This window comes from Zootoca vivipara, chromosome 2, assembly GCF_963506605.1.
Source record: "Zootoca vivipara chromosome 2, rZooViv1.1, whole genome shotgun sequence".
In the NCBI taxonomy this organism is placed as follows: Eukaryota; Metazoa; Chordata; class Lepidosauria; order Squamata; family Lacertidae; genus Zootoca; species Zootoca vivipara.
Window position 1 is genome coordinate 116,068,303 of NC_083277.1, and position 26,536 is coordinate 116,094,838.

At 44.5% G+C, this 26,536-nt stretch overlaps 1 protein-coding gene across 1 annotated transcript in view; it reads right to left on the bottom strand.

The window, feature by feature from the left end:
- POU6F1 (POU class 6 homeobox 1) overlaps positions 1 to 13,584 on the bottom strand; it is a 39,012-nt gene extending 25,428 nt beyond the window's left edge. Inside the window, exon 1 of the mRNA XM_035103141.2 lies at positions 13,192 to 13,584. The gene's annotated coding sequence lies outside the window, so the exon portion shown is untranslated. The remainder of the gene's footprint in view (positions 1 to 13,191) is intronic.
- Between the last annotated feature and the right edge of the window lie 12,952 nt (positions 13,585 to 26,536).

Below are 26,536 nucleotides of genomic sequence, written 5' to 3' on the forward strand. Positions count from 1 at the left end.
ACAAACAGCAGTTCTCTCTTTCAGGCCACTTCGAACACACTCTCCAGCTGATGGGTCACAGTACTGCAAATCATGTACCTAGCTACGAGTTGGGGGCGGGGGTAGAAGAATGGATGATAAAAGTTGGAAGTGCAAATAAGCTTGTGCTTCTGAAGTTCTGCTTGCCAGTTTGCATTTCTTAGTGCAGAAAGTATTGATCTCATGTGTAACGATCTTTCCTGTTCTTTCCTATTCTGATTAATTCTAGAAGCTACTAGAAGCATCTCCTCTCTGTGAGAGAAGCAGAGGCAGCAGTGTTAATGATTGTTTGGGTTATACCTTCTGGGAAGCTGCTTTGTAGCACAAAGTACAGTCACGATGTGTTAAGGCAGGAAGTAACAGCAGCATGCAGAATTAAATAACTAAACCAAGATGCATGACTTGCAAGGGCTCTGGGTGACACGTCATAAAATAAAGAAACACAAACCAATCAGCATCAAAAGTATTTTTATTTTTATTAGCTTTGCAACATATTTCTCTACAGCTTATGTAAGTTTTATCCGTGGAAGCCACAGACCACACCCTAGCATGTGTCAAGGAAAAGTTTCTTACAGTTCTTTTTTATTTTAGACTTTACAGAGAGGCTACAGAACTCAGCCTCTTGGATAATGGCGTCGCCCCGAGTGAATCTCCATTCCCCTTCTCACCCACTTCCTCATTCATCATCACCTCTTCTACGGGTGCTGCTACGGTATGTGCCTTCTGCCTTTGAGCTCTTTGCTCTCCTGCTTTTAAGGCTTGCTGGATTCTGGGAGATGGAGGGTTTGGAATGCTTTCTACCAGTAGTTCTCTTATCTCTATTCCGCAGTCATGCTGACTATAAATATACCGTAGGCCGAAAGGAGCCTGGGTCATACTTTTCTCTTTCTCTCTCTTCCTTCTCGTGTGGTATTTCTTAGTGCTAAGAATAATAAGAAGTCTTATTATGAGTTAAGTTTATAAATGCTGCAACTGGATTTTGTATGGACTGAGCCAATCCTGACTGTATTGGATTTGATAACCATTAGGCTACATTTGCCTTCAGCACAAGTAAAGCTCTATGAAGTGCTATTGCCTCTGGTCTGTTTTTGGGAACTCTGCAACGTGTTTAAGGTTTTCCTCCACACGTATGACAACGAAATACACTGATGTGTGAAGATAAGAACTCTAGGTGCAGGGAAAACGTCGCCTGCTCCCCATAAAGGAGTGAAAAAGTTTTCTCTTCGCACAATACATAGGAATTCACGGCAAGGCTGTCCTTTGCCCCTCCTTTCTTGTCTTTTCTGCGTAACACCTGGAGCCATTCTTAGTCGATAGCATGTAGAAGCAGAGTCCCCCCACAGCAACTGATTATTGGGGTTCAAGCATGCAAGAAATCTTGAACTCATTGGTATCAGGTGGGGTTCAACCCATGCGCCACTACCCTGCTCTGGCCAATACAAGATCACTAGCCAGGAATGAGTGGAATGTCATGAAATTCTACTCGATATTGATCCAGAGCAGATTCCAACGTATAGCTAGCAGAGTAAAAACTTAAACACGTTACAGGATTCCCCCCCAAAATAGACCAGAGGCCTATTTCATTCAGCACTTTTCTGCTACTGAAGGCAAATGAGCATAATGGTCACAAATCCAATACATTCAGGATTGGTACTGTCAATAAGAAATTCAGTTGCAGCAGACTTAACTTAAACTTACAATCACTTATGATAAGTCTAAACCAGGCACCCCCAAACTTGGGCCCTCCAGTTGTTTTGGACTACAATTCCCATCTTCCCCGACCACTGGTCCTGTTAGCTAGGGATCATGGGAGTTGTAGGCCGAAACATCTGGAGGGCCACGGTTTGGGGGTGCCTGGAAACCTTAATACTAGGCATACTAGGTACAAAACACCACAGCATGACCTTGACTGAAGAGAAAAGAGAACCATTTTTAAGTCAGCTGTACTCAGCTTCTCTGAAGGTATAACCCAAACATCATGAACCTTCTGCTTGTTTCTTTCACACAGAGAAGCTTCCAGAACCCTCTTGAATTAATTACACACTAGATCAATACTTTCTGTACCAAGAAATGCAAACTGACATGGAAGTGATTTGAAGAGTATCTTAGAGGGTATAATAACCTACAAGTATTGAATTGTTTTAAATATTCGGTTGGAAGCTGCCCAGAGTGGCTGGGGAAACCCAGCCAGATGGGTTGGCTATAAACAAACAAATAAATAATGATGATGATGATAAGGAATGAACATATGAGCAGCAGATAGCATTAAATAAAGGAAGATTTGAGATGAAAATGGGTTGGAATAATAGAATATGCAGCCAACAAAAGATTACCTAGAATGCCATGGAGAGATGAACTGAGGATAAGAGATAATGACGAATACTGTACGAAGTATATATACAAGTTGTAAAAATGCCTACCGGTAAATAAAATTATTTAAAAAGATTACTAGCCAGGAATAAGTCAAGCTGGTTCATGTGATAAGGCACCATCAACAGATTTTATATATGTACAGTACATAGTTTTAATTCTATCATTGTTTAATTGTATTCTAATGATTGATTTTTCTATGATTTTAGTGGTTCTTGTTTTTATATGTAACATACCTTGAGTCCCACCAGGGAAAAAGGTGGGGTATAAATAAACACATAATGATAAAATAACAATAAATACAAGTTCCCTGAGCATGCTCACTTTGATTTAAGCAACAAGGAGACTCGTCTTGCCTTTTTCTTTTCCCCGGATCCTTGCCCTTTCTAGCCTTTTCTTACATGGCAGGTGACTTCAGGACTTTGATTTATGGCTGCCATGGACTGGGCATTGCAGTCTCAAAATTAGAGGTCTCCAGGTTCTTACTTGAAGAAACATGGAGCCAGCTGGATAAAATAATACTTACGGTATGTGGATGTTTCTGGAAAATTATCTGTACTATAGCTGGAAACTTTAGTCAATTAGGTTAGTTTCAGCTGATTAACTATCGGGTTTACCTTTTAATCAGAGAGACTGAGACAAAAAAAGAGCACTTGTCAGTTTCTGGAACTCTCTATCTACAAGTGCCCCAAATTCCAAATTATTATCAAACATTGTCAGCTACTTGCAAGTAGGCTTCGAGGGAGGTGAAGAATGACTTTAAGCACAATTATACTATACATCCTGGCAAAAAAAACCCATAATTGGAGTCCAGAACATAGCTTGCAGGATGGGCGGGGAAGCTCAAGGTGAAACTATGCTATGGCTGGCTGTAAAAACAGTCAGAACAGATTGGAAACCTGGCGAGTTCTCTGACTGCAGTCTTTTGATCCTATCTGGCTACTGGCCCCAATATTTTCCATTTCTAATCTCATTCAAGATGACTCCTCCTCATTCCTGGAAAGTCTGTGCCAGGATGGGCCAGCTAACAAAGGCCTTTGTTGGCTGGTTCTCTTAAAACACATTGACAAAACATAAGGGCAGACACCACAGCATTTGTTAAAAGCTGTTGGGAGTGGAGTGGGGAAGGAATTGCAGCCCAAAGCTATAAAGTAATCTGTCATCAGATCTGGCTATTTGGCTGTTCCTAAAACAAAGCAGAGTGGCTAATAATAGCCTTGCTCTGAACCCCGACATATATAGAAGGAAGGAAAGCTGCCGGCAGAAGGGTGCTTGACTTGTAGCTGAGCATTAGCTACAGGAGCAATAGTCCATATTTGCAAAAAAATAAAATAAAAATGCAAGCTTTGCCAAGAAAACGTAGTATCTGATATATTCCTACTTGCAGAGCTATATGATGGCACTGGAAGAAAGCTTGCGCATTACTTCACATTCCTTCCTGGCCTTGAGTTGTACAGTAATTAAAAATAATTAAGAAGAAGTGTGCATGCACACGAAAGCTCATACCTATGACAAATTTAGTTGGTCTCTAAGGTGCTACTGGAAGGATTTTTTTGTTTAAAAAATAAATGCATCCCACATCTTTTCAATGGCATTGTTTTCCATTATAGGCATGACTTTACCATCTCTTTATCACTTGAAGGGGAGAAGCAACTCAAATAACTCAGCGAGTTATGGCTGCTCAGTAAACCAGGTCTAAGCTGAACTTTGAAAGAGATGAGCACACCTAGAGAGACAACCCTAGAGAATAATGCTTGGGACGTAGAAACCCTCCCCATTTTAATGAGCTTGGAACCTGGGTCTAAATATGTTGGATTTTGTGGCCACACATTCTTTCATTAGAGTTTTAAAAGATTGCACACACCCTCCCTTCATTTAAATACATTTTGCGGAATTTAATTTTTTTCTGGTGGTGGTGGTACAATCATCAAATGAAAACAGAGCTGCTATTGACTAATCACTGGTTCCCAAATCACCAGGGAGCCCCAGTTGAATTCAGTATGTGTTTTTTTGGGGTGGTGGTGGTGTGGAGGACAATGTTTCTTAGCACTGGCCAGGTTCTGGTGGGTCTACCATCTGCCCATGCTATGGCCTGAGTGCCATTCCAGGAGCCAATTAACTGAGCTGGTTGATCGTGGAGGACGGAGAACTTTTCCCCTCCAGTTGACTTGTCACCATCAATAGACGTTCTAGCCCAAGGTTTCAGCATGGCCATCCTCTTCATGTCTCCCACCTGCCCTTATTTCACAGCATTTATTGCCTTGTCCAGAATAGAAATTAGCTGCTTGCAACTGGGGCTGGGAAGGAATCTTACCTACAACTCACAACTGGCTTTAGTATAATGGACTACAGATGTTTTAAAAAACAATCTATGCTGAAGCTCTTAGCATTCCAGATTCCACACTGGAAACCAAACTCTATGGTTTGGTTTGTAAGCTAACAAACAAGTCATTTAACTCTAGTGTCCCAAACTAGGAAACTATATTTAATGAAGCCACAGTTTGAAGTTGGCTTAATACCCTGTCTTGTTGTTCCAAAGCCATTAAACGGATTCTTGGTTTAGACAAAACAGGAAGATACAGTTAACCGAAGACTTCCTGTCTTCATTTGCAAACACAGCCCTTTCCTCTAGTGAGCAGCCACAAAGCTCATTTATATCTTGGCTTATTAAGCTGAGTTTTAATTGTCCAAGGGTGGCCAATATTTCAACAAATTAGCCTTCAGGTGTTTTTGTTATTTTTTAAAAAAATCTTGCTACATCCATTAATTAGCTGACCAATGAAAATATGTTTGTGTTACAACCAACATTGTGATTCTTTTCTGCACTATCTGTTGCTTTTTTCGTTTCCTTCTGAAATTCTCCTGGACATTCCTGTCTTGCGTATATAAGTTTGCAGATTCAGAAATGTACATCATGCATTTGGTAAACCTGCCTGGGGCACACGAAAGCTCATGGCATGACTATTTTTAAGGTGACACAATACTTTTTTTTGTTTTGCTTACCATCATTTCAAGTTAGTACCAATACATTAAAACATCAAACAGATGTGCAGCCCCTCTTTGGGAGGCAGAGACCCGAGAGGGCATCAGAGGGAGGGAGGGAAGGAAGGAGGGACAAAGGCCAGTGTTGCCTCCAGCACCCCTGGCCATCATTCAAGGCACCCCAGGGTGCCACAGCACACTGGTTGAAAACCACTCCATTAATGAAAAATGACAGAGGGAGAGCCATCTTTGCCTCTTGAAGCAAAAACAACCAGAGTATCTTGAGGCAGCTTAAAGACTAACAAATTTATTATGTGTGAACTAAAATCTTAGTTGGCAGGTCCAAAAAGGAGATTATAAGGTGGGGATTGAATGGCAATGAAATGCAAAGGTGAAAGTTAAGAGCTTCATAATATATTCTAAAGAGGCACGACTTTCGCTTTTTGCATTAGCAGATTGGTAGGAATTGCTGAAATTATATTAACACCTATAGAGAGGTAGAAACAGCCATAGACAGCACAGTTACCCTGGCCTTGGTGAACTAATGAACATCCTTTGTCTTAATTTAACTCACACGGCACAGAACTTCCTGCTGAATTGTGAATCAGCTGTTTAGTGTCATATTCTTCTCTTGACGTCCCTGTGTTTCAGAATGGCCACCTTTAGGTCAGTAACAGTGTGTTCTGGAAGGCTGAAACATCCTCACTGGTTTATTGGTTATTGTCACTTTCTGATGTCAGATTTGTGCCTATCTATTATTTTGCCGAGAATAGAGACTGATCTCTCACACCTATTAGTAATATGGGGCAGGAAACTCTCCAGTGCTTTATTTTTCCATGGATTTTTTTTTGTGTTTCATAAGTTTGTTAGGGAAAATGGAATGGATGCCAATGGCAAAAAAATATTATGCAAGCTTGGCATTTTCAAAGTTTTCACTTTGCTTACTAAATACAAGTGAAACATGCAGAATTAAGTCACTCTCCAGGTCATCAGCAAATTTCTCTAAGCAAACTGAAAATTTCCCTTAATTCGCATAGCGTACTTTATGCTGGAAAATTTACACCACTAAACAGAATGCAGTAGGGCATTGTTAACAGATGATAGCATAAATCACATTGGAATAGAAGACGAATGAACCCATGATACTTTGGATCACATTTATCAAGTCTTGTAAAAACATGCCAGAATGGACATGGGGTGGGGCAGATTTGGTACCTGGCTCTGTCACAGGATCTGTTTCCTGTACCCATTATTTTGTTAGCTGGTTGTTGCTGATGCAGAGCTTTAGGTTGGGTGCTGTCTGGAAGCAACTACAAGCCAGTCACTTCCAAGGCCTGTGACAGGGAAGTGCCATTGTCCACAAAGGGCTCTAGAATCCTGATAATATGTCTGAGTGGTTTCAGCTGATAAATAAGTAACAGCAAGCGGTGGCCTGTCATTTTCTCTTCTAAGCCCGCCCTGTAGATTGTTCCTGGGTAACATTCTGGCCTTGTTGGTGCATTGTTTTACTTCATTGGGTAGGTATTGTAGTCTCAAATGTCTGATGAAATTCTTAGTGAGTCTGTCTGAAGACCCTGTACAGATATGGTTGTATCATAGGACTTAGCTGTAGACAATGGACTCATGGTATGTCCTGGGTGGAAGCTGGAAGCATGAAAGCACATTTAGCAACCAACACCTCCTATAAAAGGTGGTTCTAATGTGTCCATGGTGTAGTTGTACAATGGTATGCAAGAGTGGAACTCTTGCGTAGATTGGTGTAGGCCAACGTTGATGGTGGACTGGCAAGTTACTAGACTGCATCCAACCAAGTTCTACTCAACCATGGAAATTAATGGACCTAAGTTAGACAATTCTATTATTCTATGTCCATTCATTTCAATGGACCTACTCTGAGTATAATGAGCACTGGAACAACCCACTGAAGTGGCAAGTACGTACTGTCCATGAGTCCATATGACAAAGATGCCATCAGCGTATTTCACGTAGAAGAGAGGGTTTTTGGGAATAGGAGCTGATAAAGCATTGTTTTAAGTGAGCCATCAAGATGCTAACATACTGTGGAGCCAAGCAGGTACTCATGGCAGCACCATTAATCTGAAAACACATGTTCTCCTCAAAGCGGAAGTGATTCTAGGTAAGTACAAAGTGGCCAACTTTGGTAGCCATGTAGTTCCATCTTTGTGGAGGATTCTGGCGTAAAGGGCAGTCTCAACGCAAATGCCCGGCTAGGGTGGAGATTGTCAAGATTGCCATTTTCTCAGAAAGTCAGTGGAGGTGATGTGTCTGTTTGGGCCATATGAACTTCAGAATTGGACTATGAATTAATGGTGCTCAGCATAGAATGAATCCAAACTGGAACACATTACCGTATATGAAAATAGGTTCCAATGAACAGGGGATTACATCTGTACTATGCGGTTAACCGTCCTGAAACTGGTGGTAGAGGAAGAATGCAAACCGGCTTAAAATAATTCTGTAACACAGGGGTGGGGAATCAGATGTTGTTGGAATACAACTCCCATGATCCCTGGCTATTGGTTGGGGCTCTTGGGAGTTGGAATCCAACAACACCCAGAGAGCCACAAGTCGCTCCTCCCTGTTGTGATTCTTGCGTAGTATTGTTTAAGAAAAAAAGTAGAATTCCATTATTTCTGTTGTAAAGTAATGTAAAAGGGGGGGAGCAAAGTGTATTCATTTAACCCGGCTTCTGTCTTTCAGCAAGGCAGAAAGCACTGGCATAAAATCTCAAGTGTCTTTTCAGATCTTTTTCTCACTTCTTAGCAGATGCCTACTGTACAAGAGAGGTTAAGAGAGTGGAATGGGACACATTTGCAATGGTAATTTTATGAAAACGCACCTGTTTCATTCTGATTATTTCAGGCACAACAATGTTAGTTCACTTTTGCAGCAAAACATGAAAAAGTAATGTTGAGATAAAAGCTATTTCTTGATCTCTGGAGGAAAGGGGAAACAGAGAGGGAGGGAGATAATGCTCCCAGCACAGAATGGAAGACAACATGTTAATATATCATAAAATTAAATGAGGGTAATATATTCACTTTCCAGGCTACAGGAGGGAGAAGGTGGAGCTTATAACACTATAGTGTGCCATCAATGATTAAAAGGTTTTGAATGTCAGTATGCAAATGTGCTGCAACTTTCATTTCCTCCCATGTAAATGATCGAAATGTTTCTGAAGTGAAATCTTGTTCCATTTAATAGTGTTTTGAATATGCATTTTTCCAAAGGCATACAAACACAAGGCTCACAGGACCCCTTCTCCTTTACAAAGGCATATTGATCAGAGAATAACTACACTAGGTCTTAGTTTTCTGTACAACTAGCTTTTAAAAGTTAACCCTACTGAAGAAGAAGAGGAGGAGTTTGGATTTGATATCCCGTTTTATCACTACCCGAAGGAGTCTCAAAGCGGTTAACATTCTCCTTTCCCTTCCTCCCCCACAACAAACACTCTGTGAAGTGAGTGGGGCTGAGAGACTTCAGAGAAGTGTGACTAGCCCAAGGTCACCCAGCAGCTGCATGTGGAGGAGCGGAGACGCGAACCCGGTTCCCCAGATTACGAGTCTACCGCTCTTAACCACTACACCACACTGACACAGGAGTTGATTTTAGATAGCAATCTTGCCCCACGGGAGTGAGCAGAATATAAAAGGGATGTGTAGCCACTGATCCTGTCCAACAGAGAGTAAACATCCCATTATGAAGCAGGCCTAATCTCAGCACCAGACAGTCAAGTGCCAGAGTTCAAGGCAGGAGAAGAGCCATTTCCCACCCCAAAAAAGCAGAATTCTTTCCTCCCTTTGCTTTACTAATAATGTATTTTAAAGGATGCAAGAGTTTACTTTTGAGCTTCTGCTGCTACTAGTGGAAAGGGAGACAACTGGAGTGGACCGGTCAGTTTATAAATGAATCCAGATGTCTTTACGTATTATCCACAGAAGAACCACCCCAAACTGGAAGTGGATGTTTATTTATTTCATTGAAATCCTGCCTTTCCTCCAAAGAGCTCAAGGCAATTAACATACTAACCCGCCCCCCCCCATTTTATCCGTACAACAATCCTGTGAAGTTGGTTAGTGACTGGCCCAAGTTCACCAGCGAGTTTCATGGGTCTGGGGATCTGAACTCAGGTCTCCCCTGCCATCAGCATCGCAACACTGCATATTTGCATGGCACAGACACACACGGACACAGCACCACACCTACGGTTGTGCACATAGGCTTGAGGGAAACTGCAGCACTGCCTACCCATCAAAAGCGTAAGTTTCTGCCCCCCTCTCAGCATCTGTTACATGCACAAACCAAACTGTGCGCAGTTTAGAGGTTCTGCCTTACACTGATCCATTTGGCTCAGTAAAGTCTGTAGATAATTGGAATGACACTTGGCTTCAAATCACTACTCAGCCACGAAACACCCTGAGTCAGTTGAAGTTCCCTGAATTTTGAACCTAAACTTTTAGGTTTAGTTAAGAGGAACATGGATGCCTCCCTGAGCTCCTTGGAACAGCAGGATGAAAATGTTATTTAGGAATACACCGGGCAATGATTCTCCCAAGTCTCACACAGCAGACCCTTGCGGCTGTATTACCTAACATCCTTTTAAAGCTTTTCCCATGATCTATGCAGTGTTTCCCGAGCTAAACCCCAGCAGTGTCAGGGGCTAAACTTCAGTCATAATACTTATGGTATATGTAATGCATATGCTCATCTGGTGAGTCACTTCCAAATCCATGTACACGTGACCAAAATAGCCACAACCACCAAACTCTATGTCAAATACAACTGGTGGCCTGCACACTGTAACAGTGCACAGATCTTTGCCTACATGGAGATTATATTTCAGCCACAGTTGAATCAACCTTTACACAAAAAGACACACAAGCAGCGGTTGCCATAGCCAACTGTTTTATTAGCCCCGAGGCATAATCAGCCCCCTTGTGCAGCAAAGATAGGAATGATTTATTTCTATTTACAAGGCCCCCTTGCTTCCTATCAGTGTTGAGACCTCACAGACTTGGTAAAGCTGTGTCCCATTTCCCACTGCAAGCAGAGGCTGACATGCCTGAAACCACCACCAGAATCCTCACCTCTGGCATCTAGTTTTCAATGTGGAGATTACTTCTCTTTTTAAGTACAAAGGAACATTAATTCAAGACGGCCCACACTTGTGGTTTGAAATGGTACAGCTCAAAGACAGCTTTGCATCCTCAGTGTGAACTAGTCCTTGGTTTGGCCAGTCCTGCTTGTGAGATTCTGGTTAGCCACTGTGGGAACAGGATGCTGGACTAGATAACCCATCAGAGCTCTTCTGCTGTCCTTATGTTCAATCTGCAGCAAAATTTGTAAAAGTGGAGAAAGAGAAGGAGAGAGGACCTACCAAAGGTCAAGCTGTCCTTAATGTCCTCTGACCTTCACTCTCCAGTCCTCATTCCTTGAAATGAGAGGTGTGTGTGAGAGAGAGAGATGTGGTGTTAGTTACGAGATCCATGATCAGATCTTGTTGTACTTAAAAAAGAGTTGTTGTTTAGTCGTGTCCGACTCTTTGTAAGAGAGAGAGACAAAAGCAGCCATGGAGGAAGGGGCCAAATTGAAAGGAATCCAGTGTTGGGAGAGGGTTGAGATCTAATTCTAAGCCTTCATTTCTCCAGTTTCAACAAGTTACACTGAAGTTACCCATTCAACTGGGAGAGGAAGTTGGGGAGATTATTATTATTATTATTATTATTTGTACACTACCTTTCAGTGGAACATCACAGGGTGGTTCACATAAGAAAAATACAGAATGAAAACACAAAATATACTGTATATAAAAAAAACCCAAACCAATAACTCCCCTTCCACACACTTAAGCCATAGCATGTTAATCAGCCAAAGGCCTGGTTATAGAGAAATGTTTTTGCCTGGCGCCTACAGATATGTAACGAAGGTGCCAGATAAGCCTCTATATAGGGAGAGCATCCCACAAACGGGGAGCCACCACAGAAAAGGCCCCTTCTCATGTTGGCACCCTCCGGACCACTCATGGAGGAGGCACACGAAGAAGGGCCTCAGGTGATGATTTCGCTGTCTGTGCGGTATTCCAATCCTCAACCATTTGAGTCTTTATAGGTCAAGAGGAGCACTTTGAATTGGGACCCAAAACTAACTGGCAGCCAGGGCAGTTGGCGTGGGGCGGGCATTATATGCCCAAACTGTCTTGTCCCGATAAGCAACCTGGGCTGCCAAATTCTGCATTTCCAGTGGTCAGATTAAAAGGGAAAGTATGCATTTCTTTTCAAGCCCAACGAAACAACGGACCCGACTGCAGATGCCCGCTTGGCCAGTGGCAGCAAAGAAGCCATGCCCAACATTGTTGGCTCTACACAGAAATGTGCTGCCCTTCCCAGTACCTCACCCTATTTTGGCCGCCCTGTTGACAAACTCCGCCACCCGCCAGGTCCGCCTTCCTGCTTATAAGACCCACCTAGGTACCCCATCCTCGGAGGGCGACATTTCGTGAAGTCCTGAGGAAGCTGCTTGCCGCCGCGCACTCCAAAAGTGCCGCCCGGCTTCGCTACGCCCCGGACTCGGTGCCAGCCGCTCCCTCCCGGCGCCCTCTCATTCCTCGTGCATCGGGGGCTGAGCTCCGGCGGGGCCAAGAGGCTCCGGGCCCCGGGGCTGACGCCAAACCCTGCCTGGGTTCCTTTCCCCGCCGCTCGGGGGGCTCTCGCTCGCGGCGCCCCCTGTCCCGTTTCCCGCTCGCGCCCAACTGCCCGCGGCGCCTCCGAAGCCGAGCACCCCGCTTCTCCCCGGGGTTCCGGGTTCAGCCCCACACCGGGAGCCTCTTGCCTCGCGGGCCGCCCCACACTGGACCCCCTTCGCCGCGCCCTGCGAGCCCCTCAGGCTCCCTTTCCTTTCAGGGGGATGCGCCCCAGGCACCCTCCTGGAGTCCCCCTTCCCCTCCACTAACCGCGCACCCCACAGCGCAGGGGGTGCTCCCCCCCTCCGACTTGTTCGCGTGGGGGACCAGCACCCCACTGCCCCCCAGCCCCTTAGACCCACGCCCCCTCTTTCCCCGCGGGGGCTCCCCAAGCAGCGTCCTCCCGGGGGGCCTCGCCTTCCTTCGCGCCCGCTTCTCATTCACTTATGGTGCTGCTCATTCATTAAGTTTGCATACCGCCCTTCGTCCGAGCAGGGCGGTTCGCAGCACGAAAATGCCAAATAGACCCCCTTTGCCCTCTGCCTCCCTCTCTAACCCATTTCTCAGCAACTGCCCCTTCGCTCCTCGCCGCCGGCTTCTGCCTAGCCGGGCTCCAATCCTCCAGGAGAGCCGCCGCATCATTATTATTACAGTATTATTATTATTATTATTATTATTATTATTATTATTATTATTATTATTATTACAGTATTATTATTATTACTACCCCCGCTTTTTCTTTCCTACCAATTCCCACTACCACCCTGCCTATTTCCTAGCCAGCCTTTCGCTTTCCTCGTGCGGTCCGGTTCCTCCCCCAACCCACCGACACCCCCCCCGCAAAAAAAAATGATCTCTCAACATTCCTTTCGCTGGATGGCCCCCCAAAAAACAGACCGGGGGGCTTCCCCCCCCCAGCCCTGCGTGCGCCGCCCGTCCTCTGCGCCCCTCGGGCTGCCTCGCCGTCCCCGGCGTCTCCCCCGCGCTCCGGCCCCTGTTTTCCTCTCTCTTTATCATAAATATATAAATTATGCTAATTAAGACCATTGCATATTCACCGAACCGGGTCCCCCCCGCCCCCCAGCACGGCCCCGCCGCCCCCACCCCACCCCACTCACCGCTGCGCAGCCGGGAGGGACCCGCTCGCCCCCTGCCCGGGCCGGGGCTCCTCCGAGCCGATCTTTTCCCCTCCTCGTCTTCTTTTCTCTCTCTCGCTCTCTCTTTCTTTTTTTCCCGGAGAATAATTAAAAATTCATCTCACAGCAGCGGGAGCGAAGGGTGCTGCTCGCACACGCACAAAAAGAGGAGGGGGGAGGCAGCGCCCCCCACCCCCAGGGCCCAGCCGGGCTCAAGCCCTCCTGCAAGCACAGCCCCCGATATTTTGCACCGGGCCTGCCCCCCCGCCGCAGCCGCCCGAGCCCCTGCCCCGCCTGGGGGGAGAACGAGGGGGCAGATTTCGGCGCTCTGGGTTTTTTAGCTGCTGCGTCATGAACATAATTTATGCAAAGGCCTTTGCCGCATCCTGAACAGCCCGCGGGAGGCCGCTAGAGGGAGCTGGGGAGCCCCCCTCCCCGAGGCCCCGCCCCGTTTGCCCCCCCTCCACCCCCGACAAAGTCTTAAGTGCTTTCTCGTTGCAAAAACGAGGAGGTGCGTGCACAGAGTGGGGGAGATGAAACCGAGGAATGCCCCAAGGTGTGGGGAAGCGACTCCTTTGCCGGGGTCGAAGTCGAAGCATCCTTCGCAGCCGGTTATAGTTTTCCATGACCTGAAAAATGCTTCTGGAGAAACGTCTGCGGGATTTTTTTTAATTATTTTAAAAAAGTTCGAGTGCATTCCAGCCGGCCGTGGGAGAGAGAGAGAGAAGTGCAGTTTGGCATTGATTTTGGAGTAAGTCCCCGCCATTGCACAAACAGGCCTTCCTTCTCAGGAGATATGCATCAGGGGGGCCTACTTGAATAAAATATTGTGGGGGCCCAGTTAAGCCCCGCCCTGCATAATCGATCACATAATGCAGTGCACACACACCATTTGAATGGGAATGCCCTCTCAAATATTTTATTGTGGGGGCTGAAAGTCTCCATGGCCTCTAGGAGTTGGTTCCTATGATATGCATAGAATCGTGTTTCCTCTTGTGAAAGGAGGAAAAGGCCTTCATGCCTGTATTTATTTCACTGCAGCAGTTTCACGATAGATTTTGATTGTGACACCGAGCAGAGCTGGGCAAAAAAGCCTGCACTTGTGGCTCCTTTAGCAGAAAGGTCAGTGGAATGAATGGATAAATAAATAAATCTCACAAATGTTGTCAGCAAAGCAACAGAATAACTTTTTTTTTTAAGAAAAAACAAACCAACCCTACAAATTGCCAGCCTACTCTACTCTTGGGCTGTTTATCGGGATGTCAACTTTTTGGGGGGGGGGCACCAGAATTCTCCAATCTTTCAGTGGTTTCAAAATGTTTATCAATATGGTCTACCAATTTTTTAAAAAATTACATTAGGGATCAGTAGGAAAGGGTCTGAAAATCATAGCTGCCAAGTTTTCCCTTTTCTCACAAGGAAGCCTATTCAGCATAAGGGAATTTCCCTTAAAAAAAGGGAGAACTTGGCAGCTATGGAAAATAAAACTGCCAATATCACAACAATGCTATACAAATTTATGGCGTGACCACACTTGGAATATAGTCTGCAGTTCTGGTCATCAATCAAAAATGATATAATGTAGAGCACACAAAGGTTCGGAAAAGGGCAACCAGAGGTATCAAGGGGCTGGAGCCAACTTCCCTATGAGGATAGGTTACAAGATTCGGATTTCATAAAAAGGAAAGTAAGTTTATGTATGTATAAGATTATGCATGGTTTAGAGCAGGCATAGGCAAACGTGGCCCTCCAGATGTTTTGGGACTACAACTCCCATCATCCCTGACCACTGGTTCTGTTAGCTAGGGATGATGGGAGTTGTAGTCCCAAAACATCTGGAGGGCAGAGTTTGCCTAAGCCTGGTTTAGAGAAAGTGCATAGGGAGGCGCCCCCCCCTTTCATAATACTAGATGGGTGCCACCCAATGAAGCTGAACATTGGAAGTTTCAGGACAGAAAAAATATAATACTACACAGCATGTCGTTAAGCTATGGAATTTGCTCTGGAAGATAAAGTTATCAGAAGCTACTAACCATGGTAGCTATTTTCTCCCTCAACTGTTGGAGGCAGGCTGCTTCTGAATGGCAGTTTCTGGAAAAACTGCAAGGAGGAAGCGTGCCCTGGGAATCTGGCAAGGAAGGCCCTGCACCTCCACAGGACGGAGTGCTTCTTTTCATTTTGTATTTGATGCTGTGCTTTGTGCTACCTAAGCGAGGGATTCCCAGTATGATAGAAAGCAAGCTTAACGAGTAAGCCATTTCCCATAGGCCAGTGGTCTGACTGAGCATAATGCCATTTAGCTCACAGCATCACCTAAAATACTCTGCAGCTCTCCATGGTTTCAGATGGGGTTTCGCCAGCCCTACCTGGAAATGCCAGCCATTGAACCAGCAACCTTTTATATGCAAAACATGTGCTTCGCCCCAAGTTATCACCCACGTTCCATGTCATATTTCACAAACGACATCCGCAATGTACGGTATGTACATTCGCCTTCCCAACCTCTATAACTCATAACACACTTTTGGATGTAATGAATTACCAATTGCCATTAACTTCTCCAACCCAATTAACCTGCGTCACATTTAGAGACGAAAAGAACACAAAGCTCTTCTCCAAGCAAATGAATGAAGAAGCTCAGGATGGTGACTGGGTGAAACATTTTAATCCAGGGCCTTCAGAAATGCAGTCAGGCTCCCCACGCATAGCTGCTAGTGGTCTTAAGTGTGAAACTGATGAACTTATTCTCCCCACCTAAGCATCTGCTTCAATGCCTGCTTGGAGAACTATTGTCTGAATCAGGTTCCAAGAAGCTAGTAATATTACCGTATGGATGCATGCTAGCATATACAGGAGTCGGCACTGTCAACGTTTTAATTAGCAACTGCATCCATTATGATAAAATGCCTTTGCACTTGTACGGCTGCTTTTACTGAGACATTGTATTGCTGTTCGGCCGAGAAACTGGTTTGCATGTGCTAATGCTATATGATGATTATGAATATTTAAATACTTCCATCTTGTTGGATTTCAGACTCATTTACATACATTGGCATACCATTATTATAATAGATTCAGGAAAACAGAGCACATTAATTTTTAACTCATCTCAGAGACCAGCAGAATTCCTTTTTCAGCCACCACTTGATTTTTCTTCCTAAGCAAATAGCTCAGGGGGTGGGAAAGCGGGGGGAATTATACTAAAATTAATAGCCGAAAGAAATGAAGCTCCCCCGACATGATTGCTATCAGATACTTTCTGTATAAATCCGCTGCGTGCCTCATTATTCTGTTGTTGATTACTCTGTATTCCAACTTTCTTTCCTCTTTGTTTTCCACACATGAAATTAATTTTCCTTCTGTGGGTTTACGCCACATTTGTTTCATTTTCTGCTGTAAATGCCATTCTTTACAGAAGCGGTTTTTCAAACACAATACACACACCCATTTTAAAAACATCCTTAATGCGATTATCAATACACACATCATGCAAATGCACACTAACCTCTATGATCATAACCAAGCACCCCCAAACTGCTGCCCACCAGATGTTTTGGCCTACAACTCCCATGATCCCTAGCTAATAGGACCAGTGATGAGGGATGCTGGGAATTGTCCAAAACATCTGGAGGGCCTAAGTTTGGGGATGCCTGATCATAACGCAGTTTGCATTAAGACACAATTTCATTTAAGCGCTATTGCACAAATATCTAAATTTGTGTAGAAAAGCACACATAAAAAACCAGGTTTTTTAAAATTTAAATTCATGGCTAAACTATAGGCTCACCTGCCCAATGTCGCTGCGCATGCCAAAACCTCTCAATAAGGACAGAAGGATTGTACAGCTTTCCTGGGTTTCTAAAAGTCAAATTTCTTGCTGTCACTTTTCACCCCCAGTCTCCAATCCATTCAAACTCTCACCTTCAGCGGTATGAATTGTTTCTCACAAGCATCCAGAGCAAGAAACTCGCAGCCCTTGTCCATAATAGAAGCAAGGGAACAAAATAAAAATAAATAAAAGCATTGTGTTGCTCCCATGACAGGGCCTTTTCAGTGGTGGCTCCGTTTGTGGAATGTCCTCTCTAGTGAGATGCATTTGTCTCCCTCACTACTGACTTTCAGGGAAAATAAATAAATAAAGCATTCCTGTTCACCCAGGAATGAAAGACACTGACCCTGGCAACCCTGAGATTGCTGGCTGATAATATTTTTAGCTGTTTCTACAATGTTTTAGCTGTTTCTTAAGAATCATTTTAAACTGTTTTTATTTGTCATTAAAAAAGAAGGAGAAAGTTTTATCAATGCTGTTTCTGCTGCCCTGGGCTGCTTTGGGAGGAAGGTTGGGCTGTTAATGGAAAAAATAATAATATATTAATAATAATAATAAGTACTGTAATAAAAATGGGGATCTCTAGGCTGATAGCCATTCGATAAGACACAGCTGGTACTTCCCTGCCCTTCCTTTCCTGGTTCTGAGGAAACCTCAGAGCCTAGTGGTTGGGGCTGTTGTGGCGGGATGTGCAGGTGAATTTACTAGCTTCCCGCATCTCTCTCTCTCATCCTTCTCAGCTGGCCCAAATGGTATTCAGGATCCTCCCTCAGTCTTTGCCTGAGTCACCAAGACATTGCAATGGGAAATCTACAGTCCAGCGGGGTCAGGAGGATTTCTCTTAAAAGCTTGAGAATGCTGAAAATGGAATTTGAAAGTGCCCGCTGTTAAGCTTAGGGCATGTAAAGTAGTCAGACATAAAAAAAGGTTTTCTTCTTTGAATTCCCATCTTCAATAGTGTAGCTTAAAATGAATACTCTTTACTCATTTAAGTGGCCCTGGGTTTCTCTGAAAGAAACAGTGCACTTCACAGGCCCCCCATCGCTTGGGTGAAGCTGCGTTGTCAAATACTGTAACCAAAACTTTGGAACGGCCATAGCTCACTGGTGGGGCACCTGCTTTGCATGCACAAGGCCCCAGGTTCAAGTTCTGGCATTCTCAGGTACATCTAGGAGAGAGCCCCATCTGAAATCTCAGAGAGCTTCTGCCTGCGTAGACCACTATTCTTCAGCCTTGGTTGGTGAAGTACAACTCCCACCATCCCAGACCATTGGCTAAACTGGCTGGGGAAGATGGGAGTTGTAATCTAATATCATCTGGGAACCTATAGTTGAAGAACGCTCTTGTAGAGACAATCCTGAGCTGGGTGGACCAATGGTCTAACTCGGTGTAAGCAACTTCCTGTGTCCCTGTGTTCCTCCTGCCCACTTTCCCACGTGATTACCTGGCTACAGTGGCTTGGGCGCGGGTAAACACCTGTCAGAAGTGAGCCAGCAATAAATCACATGGAGTAAATGAAGTTAACTCTTTATCAGAGGAAGCAGGATCTGCTCAGGAGTGCCAGGCCTAATGAGCACAGGAAATCTTCATCAGTAGGTCTTGCCTTTATAAGGAGACTGAAGGTCCCCACCTTCCCACAGCTGCCTGTCTACTGCTCTTCCAGGTCTTTCCCAAGCAATCTGAGACAACATTGGCATGCTTGCCTTTGCTCCTCCCACTTCATACTTCTCCTGGTCCTGAGAGACCAGTGAGGAGGGGAGCTTATCGCAATAGGATTGCTTCTTCACCAGCCTGACTCATCTCTGTCCCTTGGCCTCCCTCTTCTCCAGCTCCTGCTTCTGGACTGCTCTCTGCCACAGACTCTCCCTGCTCACTAAACCCTGTTACCCCTTCAGTTTGTGACACCTCATCCTCCCAATCTTCTCCCTCTTTTCCTTGTCCCACCACCGCTCCCCAGGCTCTGAGCCTGCTTTCCTTGGTGGTTCCCCAGCTGGTGCCTCCCACCGCTTCTCTGTGTGCAGCCAGTCCATGACACCACCACCTCCCATCTTATGCTCCCATTGTGCCTGGAGCAATGCTACATAGGTCTCTCTGGGACAACGGCAGAAGTTTTAAATGGTGGGCAGCTTCCTTTCTGTTGTCACCAACACCAGAGAAACCGGAACCTGGGGGAACCAGATAGGTCAGAACATCGGCACCGGGAGACCTTGCTGGGGTTCTTGGGGCCCAGCGGCTGCCCAAGGGTGCAGAGGGCTGCCATTGGCCCTCTTCATACGTACATTTCCCATATGTTGCTCAGCTTGGTTATTTCCAGGCACCTTTGCCAGTCTGCCAGCTCTGTAGCAACAGGGGTCTCTGGCAACCTGGATCCTGCTTTCACACTGTTAACGTGGACAGCCTAAAGAGATTCTCCCCCACCCCCACCCCCACAACCCTGACTTTGCTCTTAAGTTTATGCAGACCTCTTTCTCAACCTTTTTCAAGGAAAATGAAGAATATTTTATGGCCATGAATTATTTAAGCTTCATGCCTACATAATAGCCTGATATGCATATTCAGCAATACCCGGTGCGCACGTGAGGAGTAAACTTGGGCAGCAAGTAAATGTGATCTGTAGCTCAAAAGGCTTAAGGACTTGATCTTGATAGAGACTTTCTTCAAACCCAGGAAAGTTTGTGCATAAGGTGGGGGTTTGTGTGGACTGCACTTCCTGAAACAGATACAATATTCTTCCAGGCATCTTACATTTGGTATGGCTTGAGAAGGGTGTTTTAGGGTCTGCTTTATCGTATAACCCAGCAGACATCTGATTAATAATGCAGTTCATTAAAAAAAGAAGAAGTTCATTTATACAGTCCTCATGGGAAAATTCAGGGAATGGCAATGATGAGTTACTCCGCTAGCTGTGTCAAAGGCAAACACCTGCACCCTCTAAGCTGTGAAACTACACTAAACTCAGTTCTAACTATGGTGATGCATGCAAGGGGGCAGAGAACCTCACTCTTGTAACACAAACTGCTCAGGTTCGGACCAGCTTCACACTTTCCCCTTTCATTTACTCGGATTTTTGTTGTAACGTCAGAACTCCTCCCACCTTGAGTGCGGAACATACATGTGAGTAAAGTAACGTCGGCTTGCTCCTATTACATTGAGTTTAGCCCTTAATGCCATGCTCTGATACAGACTGCCAATGTGCCAGCCTGCCTTTTACACATGCAACTTGATCCTTGCCATAGTTACACAGAATGACGCGTGGATGGTCCTGTATAAACCCACCACAGACCTAAACTCTTGATCCATGGCGGTAAAAACGGATTGCATGTTTTTTTTTCAAGAATTCAAACCGTGTCTTTGAATGTCTGCATCTATTGCGGCTTCGTTTCATCATTGCAGATCCCTGAAATGAGAGCCTGGGTCACAAATGAAAAACCCAGGCTTATGGCTGGCAGAAAGAAAACTCGGTACAGCCATCTGCTGGATGATGGGGGCTAATAATAATAATCGCTAAGATGAATTGGATTTTTTTTTTAAAAAAAAAGCTTTAAAAAAACCAAAACACACGTTGTAAGGGCTGAAATAGGAAGGTTTGCCTAGACTGAAGATTTCCATTCTGGTTTCCACAGTATGGATAGATGGGGTCAGAAATGTGAAAGAAAATCTTGCAGACAGCAAACTACCAAAATAGAAATTTCTATATAAACCAGCCTGCACTTAAAAGGAAAAAAGAAAGCAGACAAGGATACAACAATCTCTTCTTTGCTATGACAACATCCAATAAGATAAGCTTTAAAATAACTAACATAACCTAAAGCTGATGCTGAAATAACTAACAAAGCATTAGCTTGATGCTAATGAGCAGAGCTCTCTGACTGGTGCAAGTTTAACAGCCTTAAGGCTTAATTAAACTTAAAACATATTTGCAAGTTCCTTCCACTGATCTCTTATGCATGAATTTGGACATCAGTTATTTTTCTAACTGCAGCTCCCTAGCAGAGAAAAGTAACTCCTGGGAGATTAAAAGATGTTCCCATTGTTGGTGCATATATAGAGAGAGAGATAGAGAGATAGAGAGATAGAGAGATAGAGAGAGAGAGAGAGAGAGAGAGAGAGAGAGAGAGAGAGAGAGAGAGAGAGAGAGAGGGATAGAATTCCTGGATGCAAACCACTGTATTTTGCATTTTGGGTGTGTGTGGTTGTGGATTGATCCAAGTATCTGGCAGATAAGCAACTCAAGCAGCAGTCTTGTATATATTTTCCTGGAATAAGTCCCATTGAACACAGCCTAACTTTTGAGCAAGCATGTTTAAAGACTCCACTGTTGGTATGCAATCCTATGCACACTTACCTGGAAAGAAGCTCCATTGAACACAGTGGGATATGCTTCTGAGTAAATGTGCACAAGGTTGCACTGCATGTTAACAAAAACAAAACAAAACTAGATGTAAAACATTTTATCTTACATCTGTAATTTCATTTGTTTGGTTGAATGTTTTTTGCATTGCATATTTTGGATGCAAGATGTGTTGATTGTTCATGCTTCAATTTACATGAAATACATGAATATGTAAAGCTACAAACCTATGCAAAATAGTTCTTCACTCTGCAATAATTATTGCATCAAAATAAGCCCAGATACGCACCTGGCTAGGGGTAATTTCCTTGAGGAAAACTGCCAGAAGTGAAACACATTCCCTTCATCACACAAAACACAATCATTATGTTACTTTTTTTTAAATAAAAGCAAACCAAGGAAGGAGTCAGGGTTATCTCAGTGGTTGTATTATTTATTGACTGAAGATTTTCTTGATCTCCAGCTGCATCACAGTTTCTCTTTCTAGAACAAAATCTCCTTCCAGGCTTATGAAAGGGATTCAGGTACTCAAAACAGTCACGGAAAATGATCAATATGAACAGTACAACCCTCACCCCATGTCACCTTTCTAATAACAGTAGCATCTGAGATGAAAACACACACAGCCAAGCATAGTGGACAAGAAAGATATATAGTGAGAACACCTTTCGCCTTACATTAATACTGGAATCAGTAGGTATATCTATAATAGTGCTGCTATATATAAGTCTGAAGGTCCTCCTGCCCCAGTACTATTTTGCTTCTAGCTGGGATATGAAGTTCAGTTTTGTAAAAAGCCTTTGTTACACTTCAGGAACACCTTTTGTTTTCTGTTCTACTTTTCCATTCTTCTAAGTTGTTTTGTATCGTAATTATTTAAAAAGTGTTTAAAAACCCACAAACTTAATTCCATTAAGATACCCCTACCATGCGGCTACTGGAGGGCCTTTTCAGTGGTGATGCCCCAGTTTTTTACTACTCTGGTGGGGAAAGCACCTACGCACTTGTCCTTTCACTGCCAGGCAAAGGCTTAAGAAAAACCCTTCCTTGTCCACCAGGGAGGGCCTTTTATAATCTTAAAGAACTCTACTGAAAGCACAGTATGCCATTTTTAGATGATGCTATTTTTGGATGGTGGTGAATGATTTGGTTTCCTGTCGGTTTGTTATGTTTTCTATTGTATTTCTTCATTTTATAAGCTCCCCTGGGATCTCCTCTCTCTCTGTTTGGGCACAAATCATTATACCTAATGAATGGATTAATTAGATTTTTTTTGCCACTTTCCCACCATGTTCCTCAAAGCGGCTTACAACAAATCCATAAATTTAGTTATCACAGCCAGTAACTTGTTTTCGTCGTTTAGTCGTGTCCTACTCTTCGTGACCCCATGGACCAGAGCACGCCAGTCTTCCACTGCCTCCCGCAGTTTTGTCAACTTCATGTTGGTAATTTCGATAACATTGTCCAACCATCTCGTCCTCTGTTGTCCCCTTCTCCTTGTGCCCTCAATCTTTCCCAACATCAGAGTCTTTTCCAGGGAGCAGGGCCGTCTTATGCATATCTGTTGCCCTGGCGCCGTGGTGTGAAGATCCCTCTGGCGCCCCCCCCCCCGTTTCCCAAGGTGGTTGTCTGGCGGGTGCTGCAGCACGGTGCCCCCTGGTGGCCCGGCGCATTAGGGCCGGCCCTGCCAGGGAGGCTTCTCTTCTCATGCGGTGGCCAAAGGATTGGAGCCTCAGCTTCACAATCTGTCCTTCCAGTGAGCACTCAGGGCTGATTTTCTTCAGAATGGATAGGTTTGATCTTCTTGCAGTCCATGGGACTCTCAAGAGTCTCCTCCAGCACCACAATTCAAAAGCATCAATTCTTCGGCAATCAGCCTTCTTTAACAGAATCACAAGAAAAAGAATCACATACAAAAGTATTTAAAATGCATACAAAGAGGCAACAGTAAACTGCATATACTAATTGTATGTATATTACTGGGAAAACCATAGCTTTAACTATACAGATTTTTGTCGGCAAGGTGATGTCTCTGCTTTTTAATAAAAAAATTCCTTCAGTAGCACCTTAAAGACCAACTAAGTTTTTATTTTGGTATGAGCTTTCGTGTGCATGCACACTTCTTCAGATACAGTGAAATGGAAGTTTCCAGGCACTTATGTAGAGAAGGGGTGGGGAGGGGTGGGGATGGGGAGGGGGGATCACTCAGAAGGGTGGTGGAAATGGGTGATTGACTGACTGATAGCTGTTGATGACCGCAAACGACTGCAAATGGTTTTGCATGAAAAAGCAAGGGTTGAGATGGCTGAAGATCGCTTATCATGTATAATGAGATAAGAACCCGATATCTCTGTTCAAACCAGGTCCCTCCATGGTTTTGAGCTTGGTGATAAGTTGCAATTCAGCAACTTCTCTTTCCAGTCTATTTCTGAAATTCTTTTGTAGTAAGACAGCTACTTTGAGATCTTGTATAGAATGTCCTGGGAGATTGAAGTGTTCTCCTACTGGTTTTTCTGTCTTCTGGTTCCTGATGTCAGATTTATGTCCATTTATCCTTTGGCGTAGGGTTTGGCCTGTTTGTCCAATATAGAGAGCTGAAGGGCACTGTTGGCATTTGATGGCATACACAATGTTAGAGGATGAGCAATTAAATAGTCCTGAGATGGTATGTTGGATGTTGTTGGGGCCAGTAATGGTGTTGTCTGGGTGTATGTGGCAGCAAAGTTGGCATCTGGGTTTATTGCAGGCTCTGGTACCAGTGTCCATGTTAAGTCTGGTGGTGGTATTATTGTGGGTGAGGAGTTGTTTAAGATTGGGTGGCTGTCTGTAGGCAATGAAAGGTCTTCCTCCCAGAGCTTGAGAAAGGGAGCGGTCATTGTCCAGGAGAGGCTGTAGATCTCTGATGATGCGTTGTACTGTTTTAGCTTGGGAGCTGTATGTGATGACTAGTGGTGTTCTGTTATTTTCTTTTTTGGGTCTGTCTTGCAGCAGGTTCTCTCTAGGTATCTGTCTGGCTCTGTTGATCTGTTGTTTAACTTCATCAGGTGGATATTTTAGTTCTAAAAAGGTTTGCTGTAGATCTCTTAGGTGAGATTCTCTGTCTGTAGAGTTGGAACAGATGCGGTTGTAACGTAAGGCCTGGCTGTATACGATGGATTGTTTGGTATGTTTGGGATGGATTGTTTGGTATCCAACATACCATCTCAGGACTATTTAATTGCTCATCCTCTAACATTGTGTATGCCATCAAATGCCAACAGTGCCCTTCAGCTCTCTATATTGGACAAACAGGCCAAACCCTACGCCAAAGGATAAATGGACATAAATCTGACATCAGGAACCAGAAGACAGAAAAACCAGTAGGAGAACACTTCAATCTCCCAGGACATTCTATACAAGATCTCAAAGTAGCTGTCTTACTACAAAAGAATTTCAGAAATAGACTGGAAAGAGAAGTTGCTGAATTGCAACTTATCACCAAGCTCAAAACCATGGAGGGACCTGGTTTGAACAGAGATATCGGGTTCTTATCTCATTATACATGATAAGCGATCTTCAGCCATCTCAACCCTTGCTTTTTCATGCAAAACCATTTGCAGTCGTTTGCGGTCATCAACAGCTATCAGTCAGTCAATCACCCATTTCCACCACCCTTCTGAGTGATCCCCCCTCCCCATCCCCACCCCTCCCCACCCCTTCTCTACATAAGTGCCTGGAAACTTCCATTTCACTGTATCTGAAGAAGTGTGCATGCACACGAAAGCTCATACCAAAATAAAAACTTAGTTGGTCTTTAAGGTGCTACTGAAGGAATTTTTTTATTTTACTTCGATCCAGACCAACACGGCTACCTACCTGTAACCAAACCTCTGCTTTTTAAGATGCTGTCTAGGTTTGTCATTGCTTTTCTCCCAAGAAGCAGGCGTCTTTTAATTTCATGACTGCTGTCACCATCTGCAGTGAGCATGGAGCCCAAGAAAGTAAAATCTCTCACTGCCTCCATTTCTTCCCCTTCTATTTGCCAGGATGTGATAGGACCAGTGGCCATAATCTTAGGTGTTTTTTTTTTGATGCTGAGCTTCAGACCATATTTTGCACTGTCTCCTTTCACCCTCATTAAGAGGTTCTTTAATTGCTTCCTGTCCCACATAGATATTTCTCAGGAGACAGATAAGGTGGTCAGGCACCTCCATTTCTTTAAGAAACCCCCCCCCCCCTAGTTTGCTGTGGTCCACACAGACAAAGGCTTTTGCGTAGTCAATGAAGCAGAAGTAGGTGTTTTTTGGGAATTCTCTGGCTTTCTCCATAATCCAGCACATGTTTGCAATTTGGTCTCTGGTTCCTGTGCCCCTTCGAAATCCAGCTTGCACTTCTGGGAGTTCTCGGTCGACGGTCCACATACTGTTTAAGCCAGCCTTGTAAAATTTGGAGCATAATCTTGCTAGTGTGTGAAATGAGCACAATTGTGCGGTATCCCGTGCTTTTTTTCTGGGGGGACACAGGGGTACACATACCCCTAAACATTTTGTGAATCTAAGTTTGGCCTCATTGAGAGGCAGTATTTCAATATGAGTAGGAAAATGAGAGTACCCCTCAACATTTTTTTTAGAAAAAAAGCACTGCCTATACCCTTTTAAAATGTGTTGGGGATAAAAGGTAAAGGGGCCCCTGACCATTAGGTCCAGTCCTGACTGACTCTGGGGTTGCGGCGCTCATCTCGCATTATTGGCCGAGGGAGCCGGCGTACAGCTTCCAGGTCATGTGGCCACCATGACAAAGCTGCTTCTGGCGAACCAGAGCAGTTTACCTTCCCGCCAGAGCGGTACCTATTTATCTACTTGCACTTTGACGTGCTTTTGAAATGCATTGGGGATAGGGGGGGTTATTGGGTTGTTTTTATTTTTATTAAGTATTTTGTGTTGTTATGTCGTTACCGCCCAGAGACCTGCGGGTAGAGGGTGGTCTACAAATAACAACAACAACAACAACAACAACTGACAAGCGTCTCCACCACCTATCCCACCTGCCCGCCTCTCCCTCAATAACTTCTGCAGGGCCAAAGGCCACGCCCCCGCCGTTATGGCCGCGCCCCCTCGACACCGCCGCTCGCTCTCTGCGCTTCCTCCCTCGCGGCAGCGCAGCGGAGT